This window comes from Schistocerca serialis, chromosome 7 (genome assembly GCF_023864345.2).
Source record: "Schistocerca serialis cubense isolate TAMUIC-IGC-003099 chromosome 7, iqSchSeri2.2, whole genome shotgun sequence".
Taxonomy (NCBI): domain Eukaryota; kingdom Metazoa; phylum Arthropoda; class Insecta; order Orthoptera; family Acrididae; genus Schistocerca; species Schistocerca serialis.
In genome coordinates, this window is record NC_064644.1 from 376,684,051 (window position 1) to 376,705,994 (window position 21,944).

The 21,944-nt window shown below is 43.0% G+C and overlaps 1 pseudogene; it reads left to right on the forward strand.

The window, feature by feature from the left end:
• The first annotated feature begins 3,624 nt into the window (after window positions 1-3,624).
• LOC126413108 (myrosinase 1-like) lies at window positions 3,625-17,300 on the forward strand (annotated as a pseudogene).
• Window positions 17,301-21,944: the final 4,644 nt, after the last annotated feature.

Here is a 21,944-nt window from a genome sequence, read left to right on the forward strand (position 1 = left end):
CCAAGAAATGGCGGAGCATCGCACAACCTTAAGGTGGCTAAGTTACAGCTCTTTGAGATTCGGCAATAATTCATAGTCAAGTATTAATGGAAATCCAAATACATTGGTGACCTCAGATAAATTAGGCACATCCAATGCAACAACAATATTTTCAGTATATTCAAAACCACGGAAGTTAATATTTTTACGGCGAATAAATATTTTCACAATTTATATCTGAATTCACAACCTTAAAACGCTTCATCCTTTTCCAGTATACGATATTTCAGATCATAGCATTGCACTATAGTTATCATCTCTCAAAAAACATATGTGTATATATTTTATTTCCTGCTTTATTATGTTTCTTATATATTTCATTACGCAAATGTTGTCAGAATATCATATTCTCCACAATAACACAGCAAATGAATAAGCATAGATACTTCATATTTGGTATACTTGTGTATTTCCTTAATGAAAGGTTTACTATTTTTCCAGAAACTTTATTAAATATTAGTTACAACTGATAATGCAAAATCATGGTAATTGAGGGCGCAGACAGTCACATGTGTTACCTGAAAACACCTTTCTAAAAGAGTGCCAAAAGGCTCATCTGAAAAGCAGGTCTAAATAATTGCTTAAACAATATTTAACGACAGTCTGATGCCATTAATTGTGAGCGCCCTTACATAAGAAAACTATTTACGAACAAACTTATGTTTGTATTTATTGTGAATAGTCTGAGTGTGACTGAATGTTTATAACATTTCATTCTTTAAATATTCTTGTAATAGATTAGTTTAGCCTGGTAAGTGGTCACGTTGAGTCAAATCATGCCTGCAGAACTTAAGAACAATGTATGTTTGGTGGGAATGGACTTCAGCCAATGGAAAAGCAAGCGGTATTGGAACACTAACGGAGTCAAATGGAGGCTGGGACTTTTCCCAATGAAGAACTCAAGGAATTCATTCCACACTTTTACGCTGTGTTCTTGAAGGAGGCAGACATGCCTGTAGTAATGAGTGGTATTTGATTATTTACGTGATTGATTCTTGACAGTGAATGGCCACTACCATACTTTAACTTCTGATGTTACTTATTTTTCGAGTATTTGTATGTTCTCCAGTGTAGGATTCTAAATTTTTTCTCTTGTGTTACATAACTGAGGACAGACAGGGTATGAGTTCCTCTTCTTTGTATTTCGTGAACATCATACCAAACTCTGGACTGTTTTGAGCTGGTGAATATTTCGTGTAATGTGATTGAGAATCTGATTTAGTTTTCACATATCTCTGATGATCATTCAGTTAGGGGATTGTACTACCATTCTCGTAACGCTCTAAATATAACTTTACTGCATTTTAAAAGAGTGTTTCCTGTCTACATTTTAACTAAATATCGTAGGACCACTTCCCGTTTATTTGATATGTCTTGTCATGAATAAACATTATTCAACGTAATTCCCTGTCGTCTGCATCGATTACAGACGTTAGAATTGAACCCTTGTTATTAAGTTATTCAGTTAACTTCCGTTTTGTGTTTCTGTGTATTACATTAACTCGTAATTCTATCCAATACATAAAGTACTTGACTGCAGTGTCACAGCTACCAGGTTACTATTTGCATTGAATTAACTGGGGGGGGGGGGGGGAGGGGGGGATGAAGACAGACGTGTGTGGCTTGACCCTATGACTACAGCGAGCTCTTCTCTTTTAAACAGAGCCGTAGTTACCCAAGGTAAAGCCTTTACCCCAGGTAAAGACCAAACGGATTTGCTTTCACTCATTTCAGTGTTTATGACGTTATACATCTTCAACTATATGTAGTATAATGATATATTTGTGTAGGCACGGAATATGTGGATACTGTCTGCAAAATATGTTCTGAACAGAGTTAGTGGCAAAGAAGTGATAAATTTAAAGGCGATGCACAAAGCACAAGTTTTTTCGTATCTCACGAAGTTTATAACGTCTTCCAGTGAACCACCCCGATATAATTTTGATGGCGCATTTAACGGCAAATGTAGATACTGTCTGCAAAATTTTTTCTGAATAGAACTAGTGGTAAATGAATAATGAATGTAAAGGTCATGCATGAGGCAACACTTCTTGAAGCATTTCATTGTTTATGAAGTCACATCTCCTGAAACATGATCGGTATCTATTTATTACTCTGCAGTAGTTGGTGCCTGACAGTAGAATCCATGTGTACGAAGTGTCGTTGAAATCGGTCAAATTGTTTAAGAAGAGACGTGGAACATACAAACATAGACACATACACACTTACAAGTACGTACGATGGGCAGTCAAATGAAAATCGAACACTCATCACAACCTGCCCTTGGAATGATTCCATTCAAAAGTAATCACTACACGTCTTACGACATTCATCCCACTGGGAGAAGAGGCCATCAATTCCGGATTCCTAAAAGATGTTTGACTGCTGACAGTTCCACATCCGCACCCATGCTTGCATATTTCCATCTAAAACCGACGGTCATGTATATCCTTCTTCAGATTTCCAAAGATGTGAACATCGCATGGTGAAAGATCCAGGCTGTTCAATGGATGCTGCAGTGATTCCCAATCAAACTACTGAAGGGCGGCCTTCATTCAGCTGTTAGTGTGAGGACGGACGTTATGGAATGTAAGGGCTATCTAGGCGAGTGTGAAATCACAATGAATGTGCAATACTGTGAAGGCACTCTGCAGAAACTATGACACACCTAGAAGTCGAAACGCCCAGGAATACATCCTGTTGCATCATTACGCCCACCCCATGCTGTCAACTGGGCGACGGCTACGCTTCAGCGGTTTGGTTGGGAAACACTGCAGTATCCCCCATACAGACCGGTTCTTTCACAGTGTTATTGATTGGATGTCATTTTAATGTGAACGAGGAAGAGCAATACTGGTTGAGGGGAATACATCAGCGGCCAAACGCTTCCTATTACACAGGGATTGATCGTTTCGTCTCCTAGTACACTCAATGTCTTAACATGTAGAGTGATAGCTTTTGAGTGCATTCCATGGCACTCTTGTGGTTGGTGATTGGTTCTCATTCGACTACCCCTCATGCATCCATTTATATACAATGTGTGGATTAAAATTTGTTTGGGAGATGGTGTTGGAATTAAAGTATTACTGAACAGGTACCCAATTTATGAAATATAACGACTCTTTATCATTTAGGAAGCTGTCTGTTTATAGAATTTTGTTGACTTATAGAATTTTTCAAAATGTATAGGCAGTTGTTGCCTCTTTAATGTCGAATTATTATTTAGCTAAGCGATCAGTCATTTATTTCCAGGTAATGGTTGGCAAACTTCCTGTTTCCCAGGATCAGCGTTGCTAATGATCTGACTCACTTATGATTCCCACAAGAGTTAAATAAGCGGACCTGATAAGAAAGCCTCTGCTGATATCGAGCCACAGCTCAACATGTTACTTCAGTACCACTTCGATAATATCGCTAAGAACATAGGCAAACCCTAAAGAAATACGCTGATTAACGGACGATAAAAGAAAATTAACTGATATTATCTATTTCCAGATATACAAACAACCTATGACATATCCCAATTACACTATTTAAACGTACACCTTGCAGCTGCTCATACAAAGCCACTGCACATTTCCAACGATGACGTTGCTGATCACCTTTACGGCCGTGTTAGCCGTTGTTTCCGCACAGACAGCCTCTAATCGATTCCCGGATGACTTCAAGTTTGGAGCGGCAACATCCGCATATCAGATCGAAGGAGGATGGAATGAAGATGGTGGGTTCAGAAGTATGAACTGTATTCATCAGGCAAAGTTCAATATACTGCTTATTGTTGCTTCTCCAAAAACCCGGCAATAACATATTTCCATTACAATAGGTAATAGGTGTGTTATTTATTGTGATGTTCTTGGGCGCATGTACAGGCAAGGGAGAGAGCATCCAGGACAACTTCTTCCACAACCATTAGCTACTCATTCTAGAACAGAACGGGGACGTTGCTTGCGATTCTTACCATAAGTACAAGGAAGATGTTCAGATGCTGAAGGCGCTCAACGTAAGTACAATTTCCAGTGGCAATCATGCTAGCTTCTTCTTTTGCGGCGATTTAAAAAACCTGGTGACTCACCTACCCATTATGAGCTCTGTAGCCAGTATATCATGGAAGCTACGCTTTTAAAAAAAAAGTGCACTTGGTCATTTTCCGATATAATTTGCTTTGGGTAAACAGCTATGGGCGAACTTAATGGTGAACCTGAAATACCTATAAAATTATTAAAACCATGCGTAGGAAAATCTATAATCAGGAATGACATTTGTTGCAGATTCATGTAGCTTTCTGAGCGGAAGACAGCAAGCAGTTAGTTTAAACAAATAAAATACTAGGTTCATTCGAGAAATACACTCCAGGAAATGGAAAAAAGAACACATTGACACCGGTGTGTCAGACCCACCATACTTGCTCCGGACACTGCGAGAGGGCTGTACAAGCAATGATCACACGCACGCCACAGCGGACACACCAGGAACCGCGGTGTTGGCCGTCGAATGGCGCTAGCTGCGCAGCATTTGTGCACCGCCGCCGTCAGTGTCAGCCAGTTTGCCGTGGCATACGGAGCTCCATCGCAGTCTTTAACACTGGTAGCATGCCGCGACAGCGTGGACGTGAACCGTATGTGCAGTTGACGGACTTTGAGCGAGGGCGTATAGTGGGCATGCGGGAGGCCGGGTGGACGTACCGCCGAATTGCTCAACACGTGGGGCGTGAGGTCTCCACAGTACATCGATGTTGTCGCCAGTGGTCGGCGGAAGGTGCACGTGCCCATCGACCTGGGACCGGACCGCAGCGACGCACGGATGCACGCCAAGACCGTAGGATCCTACGCAGTGCCGTAGGGGACCGCACCGCCACTTCCCAGCAAATTAGGGACACTGTTGCTCTGGAGTATCGGCGAGGACCATTCGCAACCGTCTCCATGAAGCTGGGCTACGGTCCCGCACACCGTTAGGCCGTCTTCCGCTCACGCCCCAACATCATGCAGCCCGCATCCAGTGGTGTCGCGACAGGCGTGAATGGAGGGACGAATGGAGACGTGTCGTCTTCAGCGATGAGAGTCGCTTCTGCCTTGGTGACAATGATGGTCGTATGCGTGTTTGGCGCCGTGCAGGTGAGCGCCACAATCAGGACTGCATACGACCGAGGCACACAGGGCCAACACCCGGCATCATGGTGTGGGGAGCGATCTCCTACACTGGCCGTACACCACTGGTGATCGTCGAGGGGACACTGAATAGTGCACGGTACATCCAAACCGTCATCGAACCCATCGTTCTACCATTCCTAGACCGGCAAGGGAACTTGCTGTTCCAACAGGACAATGCACGTCCGCATGTATCCCGTGGTGTAAGTCAACTACCCTGGCCAGCAAGATCTCCGGATCTGTCCCCCATTGAGCATGTTTGGGACTGGATGAAGCGTCGTCTCACGCGGTCTGCACGTCCAGCACGAACGCTGGTCCAACTGAGGCGCCAGGTGGAAATGGCATGGCAAGTCGTTCCACAGGACTACATCCAACATCTCTACGATCGTCTCCATGGGAGAATAGCAGCCTGCATTGCTGCGAAAGGTGGATATACACTGTACTAGTGCCGACATTGTGCATGTTCTGTTGCCTGTGTCCATGTGCCTGTGGTTCTGTCAGTGTGATCATGTGATGTATCTGACCCCAGGAATGTATCAATAAAGTTTCCCCTTCCTGGGACAATGAATTTACGGTGTTCTTATTTCAATTTCCAGGAGTGTAGTTACCGCATTTTCACTGTAGAAGACAAAGTAGAACAAAAATAAAAAAAAATCATTAAAAGAAAAACGAATGTAAGGAGGGTTGTCAACTACATATACATCTACATCTACATTTATACTCTTCAAGCCACCCAACGGTGTGTGGCGGAGGGCACTTTACGTGCCACTGTCATTACCTTCCTTTCCTGTTCCAGTCGCGTATGGCTCGCGGGAAGAACGACTGCCGGAAATCCTCCGTGCGCGCTCGAATTTCTCTAATTTTACATTCGTTATCTCCTCGGGAGGTATAAGTAGGGGGAAGCAATATATTCGACACATCATCCAGAAACGCACCCTCTCGAAAATTGGACAGCAAGCTACACCGCGATGCAGAGCGCCTCTCTTGCAGAGTCTGCCACTTGAGTTTGCTAAACATCTCCGTAACGCTATCACGCTTACCAAATAACCCTGTGACGAAACGCGCCGCCCTTCTTTGAATCTTCTCTATCTCCTCTGTTAACCCGACCTGGTACGGATCCCACACTGATGAGCAATACTCCAGTACAGGCCGAAAGAGTGTTTTGTAAGCCACCTCCTTTGTTGATGGACTACATTTTCTAAGGACTCTCCACAATGAATCTCAACCTGGCACCCACCTTAGCAACAATTAATTTTATATGGTCATTCCACTTCAAATCGTTCCGTACGTATACTCCCAAATATTTTACAGAAGTAACTGCTACCAGTGTTTATTCTGCTGTCATATAATCATACAATAAAGGATCCTTCTTTCTATGTATTCGCAATACATTACGACGTCAATATTCATGGAAATAAAATTCTAAACGTATAGGACGGGTAAGCAATTTTAAACTTGCAATTATCGCCTGAGGCGAACTATAGAAAATCTGGATGAAAAGTGGATCCAAACCCCGCTCGTCGCATATACGGGTTAGCGCTTTAACCAGTGTGCGACATCCCGTTTCTTCCGAAACTCTCATAGGTATGCACGTAGTGTCGTGATATACAGTGGTACACGCACACTGATCATCCAGAACATTATGCCCACCTATCTAATAGCTGGTAGATCCACCTCTGGAACGCGCCGTGGCGTGTAAGCAGTGAGACCTTTTTAGATCGCTGGAGGGAGTTGGTACCTGTCAAGCTGGAGGGCCAGCATATCAACTGGAACTCGCCACTTTCTCCCTCGAGTCACTGCATCACACTCATGGCATTGTGACATGGCGCATTATCTTGCTGAAAAGTGCCACTGCCGTAGAGAAACATGAACTCCATCAAGGAGAGTATGTGGTTTGCAACTAGTGTACCATATGTCTTGGCCGTCATGGTGACTTGCACGAGCTCCATTGGTCCCATAGATTCCCACGTGAATGTTCCAAACAGCATAATGGAGCCGCCGCCAGCTTGTTTGAGTTCTGCAGTACAGGTTTCAAGATACTGTTGACCTGCAAGACTGCGGATTCCCGCTCTCCCATCGGCATGATGAAGAAGGTATCGGGATTCATCAGACCATGCAACGTTCTGCCACTGAGCCAACGTCCAGTGCCGATGGTCACGTGCCCATTTCAGTCGTAATTGCCGATGTCATGGTGTTAACTTTGGCTCATCCATGATTCGTCGACTGTGGAGACACATCGTTAGTGTTCGTTGCACTGTCTGTTCAGAGATCTGTTGAAGCACACTTACGCACTGCCACGCATTAAAGTCTGATGTTAGCTCCGCCACAATTCATCGCCTGTCCTGTTTTACTAGTCTGCCCATCCTACGACGTCCGACATCCGTATTGAGAGGTGGCTGCCCAACCCCACGACGTCTGGACGTTGTGTCACGTTTCTTTCGCCATGTGTTGAAGACCCTCACCACAGCATTCCTCGAACACTGAAGTCGTGCAGTTTCCGAAATGCCTGGGCCGAGCCTGCGGGACATCACAATCTGCCCTCCATGAAACGCAGTTCTCGCGCCTTCCTTCATTCTGCATACGGACCTCACTCCCATTGATAGTACATGCACCGAGTGTGTGTCTGACTAGCAGTCATTCACCGTCAGGTGAATCTGCTATCGCCTGGGCGGCCTTTTACCGCTAGTAAGTCGATGGTCATTATGTTCTGGCTCATTAATGTACTTGTGTGATGTGTGCTTCTGGAGTGCCTCGGTATTATTGCGTTACTGCGGAAATCGAAAGGTGCTGCGCAGTCTATGCGTTTCCTAACTGTCGAGAGCGGCTACGAACTTCCATTGTGAATTTTGTGCGCCGCAAGAGCTCTAGCGGCAGAACTTGAAACAAATTATGCTTCCATTCGAAACGAATTCCAATTAGACGTTCAAACGGGGAGGTATATAGATATACATCTACGTGATCACTCTGCTATTAACAATGAAGTGCGTGGCAGGGGGTTCAATGAACCACTTTCAAGCTGTCTCTCTACCGTTCTACTCTCGAATGGCACGCGGGAAAAACGAGCATTTAAATTTTTCTGTGCGAGCCCTGATTTCTCTTATTTTATCGTCATGATCATTTTTCCCTATGTAGGTGGCTGCCAATGTAACGTTTCGCGCAATCGGAGGAGAAAACTTGTGATTGAAACTTCATGAGAAGATCCCGTCAAACGAAAAACGCCTTTGTTCTAATGATTGCCACTCCAATTCACGTATCATGTCTGTTGCACTATCTCCCCTATTTCTTGGTAATACAAAACGAGCTGCCCTTCTTTGTACTTTTTCGATGTACCTGTCGGTCCCACCTGATTCGGATCCTACACAGCACAGAAATACTTCAAAATTTGGCGGACAAGCGAGGTGTAAGCAGTCTCTTTAGTAGACCTGTTACACCTTCTAAGTGTTCTACCAATGAATCACAGTCTTTGGTTTGCTCTACCCACAATATTATCTATGTGATCTTTCCAGTTTAGGTTATTTGTAATCCCTAAGTATTTAGTTGAATTTATAGCCTTAAGATTTGAGTGACTTTTTGCGTTGTCGAAATTTAGCTGATTTCTTTTAGTACTCAAGTGAATAACTTCACACTTACCCTTATTCAGGGTCGATTGCCACTTTTCGCACCATACAGATATCTGATCTATATGATTTGGCAAGTCGTTATGATCATCTGATGACTTCACAAGACGGCAAATGACAGCATCATCTGAAAACATTCTAAGACGGCTACTCAGATTGTCTTCTATGTCGTTAATGTAGATCAGGAACAACAGTGGGCCTATAAAACTTCCTTGGGGAATGCCGGATATTACTTCTATGTTACTCGATGACATTCCGTCTATTACTAGGAATTTTGACCTTTATGACAGGAAATCAGTTGCACAATTGAGGCGATACTCCATAGGCACGCAGTCTGGTTAGAAGACGCTTGTGAGATACGGTGGCGAAAGCCTTCTGGAAATCTAAAAATATGGAATCAATTTAACATCCCCTGTCGATAGCACTTATTACTTCATGAGTATATAGAGCTAGTTGTGTTTCACAAGAACGACATTTTCTGAAACCGTGTTGACTATGTGTCAGTAAATCGTTTTCTTCGACGTACTTCATAATTTTCGAATAGAGTATATGTTCCAGAACCCTACTGCAAATCGACGTTAGTGATATTGTACAATTATAAATTCGATGCATTTAAGTTTTTGAAAGTTTGTTTCCAGTCACTACATTTCATGAAATCAGTTTCGGTTCTGTATCTGTCGGTTCTATGTAAAAATTCGTCGTCAATTAGTACAGAGAAATGAGTATTTATAGTAATTTAGTGCTACATAAGCTGTATGTTTAGTCCTTAGTTTTCGGTCTCCACTGTCGAATCCAATCATCCATTTAATAATTACAAGGTAGCATTGTCGTGTATTACACAAGCTTCCCTATCGCATCCTTCGTTTCTATCACTGCCTATTTCTAAATCTCTGTTCATGATTCTTATAGATTTTCAGAATGATAAATAACTTTCAGGGTCATTTCATTAAATATCCTCTTAGATTACAAAAAGGCAATGAGGTTTTCTCTCAAATTTTCTCAATTTTTTTGGTTTAATCCATAAAGCACAAAAATATTATTCATATGTAACCATCCTCAGGCACATTGTTCTTCTATTATAGTGATCAACCGGATGTTCACAATTTCAGATATGTTTTATTCGGTGGGTACAGCGTTAATACATGATTTAATAATGAAATATCAGCGGTCAGTCCCCAGTCATTTCGCTGCAACCATTAATACTTCGTTGTCGAACAGGTGGACGTGTATCGATCTTCCATATCCTGGCCACGGGTGTTGCCTAACGGGGACCTCGACGTCATCAACCAGGCTGGTATCCACTACTACAACAACCTTATCAACGAACTGCTCGCCAACGGAATTCAGCCTCTGGTAAGTAGAGAATGATAGTATTCGCATACTCTTTCTCGTGCAGTAAACCTCTCTTCCATTTAGAAACACTAATAAGAGGCATATAGTGTAATTACAACTGATGCCAATGCGAAAGAAAGAAACAGCATTGCTTCTTTACAGCTATGCTTAAGTAAAGGCGAAACAACATGCTAATTGTTCCCAAGCGTAACGTGGCTGAAAATGCTTTACCTGTCTGGATGTCTAGCTCACATCGTAAATGGTCATAGATCATATGCAGTCACATGTTTTGCATAAAATGTCTGATAAACTATAATTTGATTGAAACACTTGTGGCATTGGGATTATACGTATTGAACAGCGCACTTCAGAATTATGCGCTGGCTCATGGTCAAAATTAACGGCAACTGCTTACAAAAATACTCCGAGAAACGAGTCAATCATGAGTGTCTTTCACAGTATGGCGGGTGTACTGTCCAAGGAGAGGAGAAGGGACATAACAAGAGATTCAGGCATGCAGCCGTATGTTGTTTTCTCTCTAAGTCAACGGGCCATGCGGTGACCAGAAAGCAACTGTCATTAGCAACCATCACAGAAGCGGTTTCTAGATGCTCCATTGCGTCAATGAGAGTTCTACTGTCGTCAGCAACCATCGAAGAAATCTGTCTCTAGGTGGTCCATTGCGTTAGTGAGAGCGTATCACTAGCTTAATTTCTTTTGAGACGCGTACCTTCGTACAATACAGTGGAATGCTAATGAGTTTTAGCACTGTGTCCAACGAATCCTGCTGAACATTTCTGTTGGCTGTATTAGTCTCAGGAGAACGGCCATGAACACTTTGTCAGTATTTCCTCTTCGGAAAATTGAGTAAACTTGCCATATTTATTACATTTCTTTAAAGTGTAATTTAATGAATGTGGTGGTAAATATTCATACCAGTGACTAAGGAACAAAAATATTATACATTATTGGTGATCCCCTCCGCTTCGCATGGGTTTCTTCAATAACCTACGACTGGATGATTTATCTGGCGTAGAAGTGATAAATTATATACAAAAACGTCCTCGTCATTCAATCTGTGTATTAGTGGAAGCTTTATTTTAAATCCCTTCGGTTTTGCCTATAATTAAACTGAACATTCAAACAGAAGTCGCGTGAGGGGCTTTAATTTATAATATGTAAACGTATAGAAAATCTCAGTGGAATACAGGATGGTCAGAAGCAGTTTGAAAAAACTGTAAGGGTGTTAGAGGATAGTTTGTGCTGAGAAATAACTGTTAAGGATAAATGCATTACGTTGCGTCATTTCAGAGTTAATTAGCAGGGAAATTATGTTTTAGTGGAGTAGTCACCATCACGTAACTACGCCTAGACATAGCACGGAATTCTGCACATCTGAGGCAGAATTGAAGTTTTTGGGGGTTTCTGTAAAAAAAATTATAATTGGTGTTTCGGAGGTATTTGTTGATTGCTATATGATGTTCTAATAACGTCGAGAGTATTGTCTTCGATAAGAAACAGGTATGTGCTCATTTTTAACGTATGGTTTTTATCTTCATTGGGATTTCTATTAATCTAAATCCACAATTACTGCATGCAGATGTGAACAAGCAAAGATGCTAGAAGTCTAATGAGTGGCGGACATACATAACGTTTTCACATCGTCGTCAGACATGCGCAAGGCATTCATAATATGCAGGATGACCATTTTGTTCTTCACTGCTTCGAATGTGGCTTCATAACGTAATAGCAGATAGTCTTGCAATGACAGTTTGAAGACCAAGTTGATAGCGAAAATGTACCCTGACTTGATTGTACAGCTTTCATATTACCGTAAATACATAGTGAAAGGGACAAGTAGGATTTCTCGGTAGTTCTAAACACTAAACTGCTGGAAATCTATGTAATGGGACCGATGTAAAAGCATGACAACAAGAAGGAAGCGCTTGGTCACTGGGAACAAGTTTAAAAACGAACATCGTCCGTGATCTTACCAAAGCAATTCTTGCAGCTTTCGCATGAGCTTGTTTAGGGGAACCAAGGGAAAAGTGTTTATGGAAGTACGAAATGCCCCCCAGTTTTGTTTCTAATAAAGACTATCACTGGCAGTAATGTCGCACATACTTTGCTATCTACCTCGGTGGGACTGCTCGTACCACCTATATCTCGCCTAACCTTACACAATTTAAGGACTTCCCTGGTGAATACGTAGAATGGGGCAGTGCTCGTGCATGTGCTCGTACATGTCAACTGAAGTTAAATGGGCGTCGGAAATCTCAGTTGTTAATCTTTTCATGTGATGTTCGCGCAAGGGATAACGGTACAATGGATAATAATATCTGTATGGCCGCTTTCTAACTAGCTGGTAACAAAAATCTCTACGAAGTAATTACGCCGGGATGGGGTTTCCATAACTTTGTTGAATGTAGGCGGTCTAGTTCTTATCTACAAGAAAAAAAAATGAATTCATTAATAAATTTCACACTGCCTGGATAACTCCCCATAAATGAACGTAAAAGTTTGTCGATCTTCCTGTAACAATGCCAAGATAGACTGGTGCACCCCTTATACCGTCGGAGGTGGGCGTGGTTACATAAGACATTTCACAACTACAGCTCTAGCAAGGCCACCTAAAATTTCGTTACCAGAAAAAGATTTGACGACATCGCTTTTTTATCTTCTTAACACCAAAACTGTTTATTGGACAGGAAGTGATATTTAGATCTTTTGCCTTTCCCTGTTGGACTTCCTGAGAGCTCTATATACGAAAATAAGCTGTCTCTTTCATAGCCAAAGTAGAGAATCAATTAACATTCGGTGTAGTTGAACTGGGTTGTCTTTTCTAATTTACATCTACATCTATCCACATACTCTGTAAGCTACCCTATAGCGCTTGGCGGGACTACCTCGTACAACTAAAACTCTTCTTCTTTGCTGTTCTACCTGTAAACTGTGTCTCTGCCAGGCATTGAGGCGACAAAGTCATGGGACAGCGAACACACATATACAGACGGTGGCAGTACTGAGTACACAAGGTATAAAATGGCAGTGCATTGGCAGAATTGTCATTTGCACTCAGGTGATTCATGTGGAAAGGTTTCAGACTTGATTATGGCCACACGATGGGAAGTAACAGACTTTGAATGCCCGATGGTAGTTGGTGCTGGACGCATGGGTCACTCAGTTTCGGAAATCTTTAGCGAAATCAGTATTCCGCGATCCCAGAATACCAACTTCCAGGCGTTACCTCTGACCAAGGACAACGCAGTGGCCAATGGACTTCACTTAACGACACCGAGAGCAGCAGCGTTTGCGTAGAGCTGTCAGTCCGAAGAGACAAGCAGCACTGCGTGAAATAACAGCAGAAATCTATGTGGACTGTGGCAGCAGACGACAGACGTGAGAGCCTTTCCTACCAACACGACGTCACCTGCGGCACGTCTCCAGGCTGGTGACGATATCTGCTGGATCCTAGGCAACTAGAAAATCGTGTCCTGGTCAGATTAGTCCCGATTTCAGTTGGTAAGACCTGATGATAGGGTTATAATGCGACGCAGATCCCGAAGTCGCGGACCCAACTTGTCAACAAGGCACTGTGCAAGCTGGTGCTGCTTCCATAATGATATGGGCCGTGTTTGCGTGCAACAGACAGGGTCTTCTGAATTTTCCGCTACTTGGAGACCATTTTCAGCATTCATGGACTTTATGTTCCCAAACAAGCGTGGAAGTTTTATGAACGACAATGCGCCATGTCACCGGGCCACAGTCATTCGTGATAGGTTTGAAGAACATTCTGAACACTTCAGGCGAATGGTTTGGCCACTCACAGTACCCGACATTGAACACCATCCAACATTTATGGGACATAAACGAGAGGCCAATTCGGGGAAAATATCCTGTGTCGGCAATACTTCAGCAATTATAGACGGCTATAGAGGCAGCATGCGGCAGTATTTCTCCAGGAGACTTCAAACGCCATGATGAGTACCTCCCAATTCGATTTGCTGCACTACGCCGGTCAATAGAAAGTCTGCCACGATATTAGGAGGTAAATTTACATTTTTCTATATTTAGAGCAAGCTGCTATTCGCGAGAAGAAATATAACTTTTTATAAGTCGTGCTGTATCCACTTTAGCCGTTGTAGGAAACTTCCGTCGCCTACAGTTGACCGGAAGAGAAGATGTAGTGTTGGTCTACAGTTGTTCTTGACCTGCCAAGGTACTGATGCCTTTTGTTCATTTTCCTTTCCTCAGAGTAATAAGGAATATGTTACACTGCTGAGATGATTCATCGGTTGAATCGAAACGTTAAGCTGTCTGCTCCACGATGCTTTGCAAGACGACTAGGCATCGTGGTGGAGACGTCTTTTACTCACCATTTTCTCTGACTGCCCTCAACAACACAAGCCCTTCATTACACAAACACTTTTGCTTAAAAATAACCTTATCTGAAACAGTGATCGATGATACATGACATGAAAGTATCATACACACCATACTGTTGACACTTGCCGTGAGCCATACGATCCAATTTTCACGTGTTGCTGTTTTATCTTACACTGAAGATTTCCATACAATGAGTTCGTAAATTATACGAACAATAACTACCGCATTTGTTGTAAATATATAAACCGTGAATTTATGTTTACTTGTTTACTCCTGCACAATTGGCCTATTACATGTACAATTGTAAAAGGCTTTACTATCTCATATTTTTGCGTACTTTAATAATTACTGATTTTATACGCTACTATTCGAGAACTTTACTTGCTACTATAGCACAACTGCTGTTGACCTCAGCTCTCATTATCAAGCTTATAGTTTTTGCATTATAGTTAACAATACTAAGACTCTCGCCACTGGAGACGGCACAGTGGTTAAGATAAAGTATTAGAGTTTGGAACTCTCCACCTGGCGGTCCAGATTTAGTTTCCCGTCGTCGCCCTTAATCGATTACTGTTTCCACTGAAAAGGATACATCGGATTTTTTCCAAGTCCTTTCTTATTTCAATCTTGTCCTCTGCCTATAGATACTTTGCCGCCGATGATCCTTAACACTACTAAATGCAGGGTGAACCCAAAATCTACCGACAAAATTTCGGGAGCCGTTCAGCGATATTTCCTGAGTATTTTGGGTTAAGGGACGCTTGGGCTTAGCTACCTCGTTATGGACTAATAGCATTTTGTTTGGTTCCTTTCCGTCGTTTACCTTTGTATAGTTTTTTCTCTTCTGACTGGTTTGTGCCGGAAGTGCATTGAATATATCTCCGTAACACTGCAAATTGCGATGACATGCACTGTGTGTCTTGATAGGAATCACTTGTTGCATTCACTGATGATACATGTTTTCGGCTTGTTGGCAATGGTAAAAGACAAGTCACTCTTTTACCTTAAGTTAGTATTTATTATGGCCCAAATGTGACTCCATTTTTCCGGCTGCATTAGTTGTTTGCTAAAACTGATACACTGGAGTACCTAGAGGTTTACTGTTCGTGAGTTTGCCAAAATACAGTTCGTATATGGGTTCACTGAATGCAGTGGAAGGATGCCTCAATTCCGCCATGTAGAGATATTTACCATCAATGCAAACCAATTACGGTACATTGTGTCTGTTTCAAGGTCGTTGTCTCATTGCATTACTCTGAGTTTTGTGTTGCCGTATTACAGACTGTTTCACAGTTGTGAAGATATTTCCCCATAAATAAACGTAATAGGGAGGATAAATCATAATTATTTCATTAGTACACGGGGTGAACACTAATAAAACCCGCAAAATGCAGGGACGGACTACCTACTGGAAATGGAGGAAAAAAGATCTTATGAAATGCGTCCGGAAATGGTCAGTTGAAATGGCAGATGTCGGTGACGAATGAAACTAGGCGTCTGTTACTTGTATGTTGCAGGCGGTATGGTTAACGCAGCGCACTTAAGCAGCAGAATGGACCGGTATTCATGTAAGGAACAAGCCGACATGGTGTCTGGGTACGGCCAAGCAGATGGAAACGGTCGAAAGGCAGCACAGCTGTACAAAAACAAGTACGCTCACTGACACCAACGACATTACACAATATTTCAAGTCCTTTCTGCACGTTTGTCTGATCATGGATCCATTCAGACAGATGGACGTTGTGTGATATGGTTGGTGCCTGCGAGGGTACTTATTTTGGTATAACCGCGCTGTCTGTGCACCCGACGTGAATACCGGACTATTCTGCTACTTAAGTACGCTGCGTTAATGACACCACCTGCAGCACAAAAGGGACACACGCCTCATGGTCAGAGGAACTTTCCTGCAACACGTGGACAGAGGAACTTCCATTATTCAGAGCCATCTGCAATGAGAACGGTGCATTTCGGGATACTAGTTCATAGCACGTTTTTCCTCCATTTCCAGTCTCAAATACGTACCTGCAATATGCCGGTCCTATTAATGTTCACCCCTCATAATGTACGAACGAAGACCGTGGGTGTCTTATACCAAACTGCTCACATAATATCCCTGAACAACGACCGATATTTTGTTGGTGCGATTCTAGCACACACCGTATATACGGAAACAGTCTGAAACGCTTGTAAGGATGATGCGGGGAAGATTGTGCCAAGAAACAATTTTTTAAAAAATTCGATATGTTAAGCCTTGCCCTAGTTAATTAGTATTGAATTTAGCCAGTCAGGCCATTGCGAGCGAATCCAATCGAACACCCAGAGACGGTGCCGCCAAACGTGTTCTTCGCTTGGTTTCCTAAAACCAAGCAAGAAAGCGATAAAAATACGTAGTTTTATAAAGTTTGACACCGCTGTATGCCGCCTGCAGGTAACGATGTACCACTGGGACCTCCCCCAAGCACTGCAGTACATCGGAGGCTGGCCCAATGAGTTGCTGGCCGACTACTTCGTTGAATACGCCAGGATACTCTTCCAGAACTTCGGAGATAGGGTAAGTAAAAGTTTCAGTGTACTTGTAGGCTCATGTCACTCTCACTTTACCTGGCAGACTAATTGACGATTTATGGTTCCACAGGTGAAATGGTGGATCACCTTCAACGAGCCCAATCAGTTCGCGAATGGTTACGTCGTGCCGTGGACCGCACCAGGTCTGCGAGCTCCGGGCATCGGCGACTACCTGGCCACACACACCGTCATCAAAGCTCTGGCACCTCTACGATGAGCAGTACAGAGCCACACAGAATGGTCAGTGTCTCATGACAACATGGATGTCCCTTTCGATACTGACAGACCTTGTATTAGACAAATACAATGGAAAGCCAAATCATTACCACTGCCCAATTAAATGCTGCTTTATGGTGTTGCATTAAATAATGTGACAAGGTACGTATATACAAACATGAACCTATCTAATATAGCTCACAGCTACATGCCCTGAGAGGCGGATGTGCCTGTGTAAAAGGAAACGAGCAATACTGTGTGGTCGGTAGAGAAGCGGTAACAGCAGAGTGGGTCTACCAGTAGATGGCTCTGAGCACTATGGGACTTAACATCTGTGGTCATCAGTCCCCTAGAACTTAGAACTACTTAAACCTAACTAACCTAAGGACATCACACACATCCATGCCCGAGGCAGGATTCGAACCTGCGACCGTAGCAGCCGCGCGGTTCCGGACTGAGCGCCTAGAACCGCTAGACCACCGCGGCCGGCCTACCAGTAGAGCTCAGTGACTTCGGATGTGGAGCTGTCATTCGATATCACTGAGTACTAAACATATTAGCCCTATTTCAACCCTTCTCAAGCTGCCCTAGGCAGCTACTGGTTATGTGACTGTGAACTGGATACACGAAGTATCAACGACTGCTAAACCAAGAGATCTTGTACGGATGGGCGGGGATCGTCAACAGTACAGGATAGTGGTTCGAAATTTAATGAAATCAGCCGCATAAATCGCTCATGAGTTCCAAAGTGCTGCCAGCAGTCCAACTGGCACGGTACCTGTGCATAAAGAGTTAAAAATGGGTACAATAGTACAGCACCTTCTCGTAAATCATGCATTTCCGTAGCCAGCACAGAGCCCGTTTTTAAGTGGTGTAAAGAGTGAAGTCACTGGGTGGAGGATAATTGTAAACAAGTGATTATGAGTGATAAACAGTGCAACCGAGTGGAAGGGTATGTGTTGGAAAAATACCTGAAGAACATTACCTGCCATGATTTGCAGAGTCAGCAGTGTATTCTGATGGAGGATGGAGATGAGTTTTGAGCTTATTGTGGTGTGCACACATTGTGTATAAGCGAGCAGTAAATGCTACATTAATACATTTTACAAAATTGTGTACTCCGCACACTAAAAGCATGGTTCGAAGACGATGACCTCATCAGCATGACATTGCAACCAGTCATAAGGCAACATCTGTGGTTTGTGGACAATAACATTCCTGAAATGTTCTGCGTTGTCTGAAGTCTCCACCTGAACCCAAGGGATCACCTTTGCAATGAGAACATCGAATTCGCTTCAGAACCAATATCCAACATCACTATATACTCTAATTAAGCTCCTGAGGAAATATGAGCTGTCATCCATATACCTCAATGAAGGTGTCCCTAGAGATTAGAGTTCAAGCTGTCATAAACGTGAAGGGTGATTACCACCTATTTTAATCTTCAGATTGTTTTGACCAGATTAGTAAGTGAGGTAGCGATGACCGGGGAAACAGTCAAGCTTCGTCACTGCCTGCAAGTGGAGAAGTCTACTGACAAGTGGCTTTGAGAAAGAACTGTTTGTTATGGCCTGTCTCATGGGAATAAGAATCTCGGAAACGTTTTTGCGCAGTTTTCACGGACAATGTCTGAACGTCGTCGAAACACTAAGTAGGTGACAAGGTTATCTAAGTCCGTGCTTCATTACGGAATGTTGACGTCAGACACTTAACAGTTCCGTATATTACCATAGACGGGGATATGCAGTAGATTTTATGACAGAGTGCAACGCTGATGCAATTAAGAGTGTGTCAGGGCACAAGAATTAGAGTACATTGTAGAAAATTAGTCTGTGCATCAAAAGACACCGATGGATTCCCATCTTAACCTAACGACAAGGTCAATTAGGATTGCGTGTAGGTCCTGCAGTAATCGAAACGTGTCTCCTGATCGGTAGAATAACGTTTCTTGCTACATGTGGTCTAGGTTAGTGCCTGAATATGCCGTCATCCAGGCACCACATGCTCATAGGCCACTCGGGCTAGCAATAGGCTATGGAGGACTTTCCCCTGGGCTTACATCGCACACATACCCTTAAACTAAGACACCACTAAAGTTGCGGACTACGTAAACTTTTTTTCATCTCCAAGACTGGTATCGTGGTACAGTTGTTTAGGAAGGATGAGAGTAAATTCACATTGATCCCTTGGGCAGCAAATTAGCCTCATTCGAACCTGATGAAAATCATCTCTGATGTTATCTGGTCCTAGATCCACACCCACAAACCGCCGCTGTTGCGTAGACATTAGGTGCCACATATCTCTAGAATATTTGGAAGGACGTGTCGATACGATGAAAACTAAAACATCTGCTGTAACGCATGAAATAGACCTACAAACATGCTATTAAGCAGGTGGTGATATTGTTTTGGATCCTCAGGGCAGCGCAAAACATGGATGGAAGAGTCATTCTAGAGTTGATGACAGTGGTTAAAGATATGTTACCGACTGAATTAGAGCCATCTTCCTAACTTCATTTTCTCCTGACAAGGGTGGCGATACATTTTAGCGCGGACTGCTCGAGACAATGAAAGTGTAGGGGAAACATCCTCACACATTATTGCTCAACCGCGGCCTTCGTAACACGGAGATTGGTCGGCGCTGGTCTAAAGCATACACATGTTGCTTGACTGCATTTCTATTGTGGCCTTACTTCACTGTAACTAAAGCTATTTCTTATGTAATACGTTTCATATGTCGATACGGCATTGCTACGCACATCAGTTCTGCTTCGGTTAAGCTTAAAATAACATGCAGCAGGCAGCTAGCACTGGATGCTCGTTGGATACCTCCCGAGCAACTGACAGTTATGTGGCATGTCATTCAGTATTTGACAATTGATGGCTCTCCTCTCCCGCACTACTCGAAGAATGGAAGTGAACTGATACTTCGTTGGAGACAATGTACAGTTTGTATTCGAGATTGAGAAATCGGATTGGTGGAACCTTATTTCCATTCGCAAAGTGTCATTTCATTTTAAAAAAAATCAGTCCTTCTGTAGCAACCACTGCCGTGGAATGGTTGATTGTTCCTCATAAAATTATGGCCACAATTTGCGGCTCATGGGTCCACATAGACGATAACCACTGGCGGCCATTCTACTACTTATCCGATACCTGTCAACCAGCGAAGAAGTATGATAACTCATCGACTGTTGGGGTCCAAAAAACAATCCGCGAATAAGTTACTGTACTTTGTGTTGTCTACACGGCTAAACCCCCATTTCGTGAGAGACTATGACGACCCATGTTATCAACAATGTGCTACTCACAGAAGTTAACATCTGACTCTAATTGCCGCCGAATTCTGGTACTTAAGTCGTACCTCTGACAGAGTAAGATTTGAAATGGTCAATGCGTGCACAATCTCGGAGATCGTGAATCGCGACCTAACCGTAATAAAGCGCGCTGATGTCCAAGTGTTGCACTTTGAATACTTGACTACAACGGTGTAGGCCTTTATCAAGTTCCACGATATGGCACTTATTTCAACCACTTCCATTTCTCGTGGCTCAGATAAGTTGTTTTTCTAACACAAAAGCTACCTCTCACTCAGTAGCTGATGGGTAAACTGTGTTTTATTGTAGTAAACGTAGGTATTGGCAACTTAAAATATGAAATAATCAGCAAGAAGATATTGTAATTGGCGCAAGATGGCAGGAGTTTTCGCAGTGTATGGACACAGGGAAAACGTAGAAAGCTAAAATCGAAAAACAAGTCATACTGTCGAGCAGTATCTTTCTTCATGAATAGCTACGAGACCATTGGGTATATTCCCCATTGAGAACAATACGCATTCACTAGAAATTTTTCAAGAGTTCACTTGAAGTGTTCTTCCTTCCGCTATCTCTTTACTTCGCAAGTTTTTTTCACCATATGCAGCGTTGTTATCTGCTAGTATGCGTGCGGTAGCGTTCTCGCTTCCCGCGCCCGGGTTCCCGGGTTCGATTCCCGGCGGGGTCAGGGATTTTCTCTGCCTCGTGATGACTGGGTGTTGTGTGATGTCCTTAGGTTAGTTAGGTTTAAGTAGTTCTAAGTTCTAGGGGACTGATGACCATAGATGTTAAGTCCCATAGTGCTCAGAGCCATTTGAACCATTTTGCTAATATGTAATTAAGTGACAAGTAGACTTGTGAACACCTGCGCACTGTACTTCAGAGTGCTCAGTCACATGTACATGTCCTCGAGTGGAAGAAACAGTTACATGCTCCGCTGCAGAGCGAAAATTTCGTTCTGCAAACTGCCTCCAGGCTAAGCCATGTCTCCGCAATATCATTTCTTCCAGGAGTGTTAGTTCTGCAAGGTTCGCAGGAGAGTTTCTGTGAAGTTTAAGAGATAGAAGACGAGGTACTGGGGGGCGTGAAGCTGTGAGGGCGGGACGTCAATTGTGCTTGGGTAGCTCAGTCGATATAGCACTTCCCCCTGAATGGCAAATGTTCCGAGCTCGAGTCTCGGTGCGGTACATAGTTTTAATCTGCCAGGAAGTTTCAAGTTTTATCTTCAACAGTTTTATGTAAAAGCTTTACAGGGCTATCTTAGTGCATATAATTTATCCCATTAATGCTAATTGTGTTCACGAAGGAATAGGACCATTTTTTCTGTGAGAG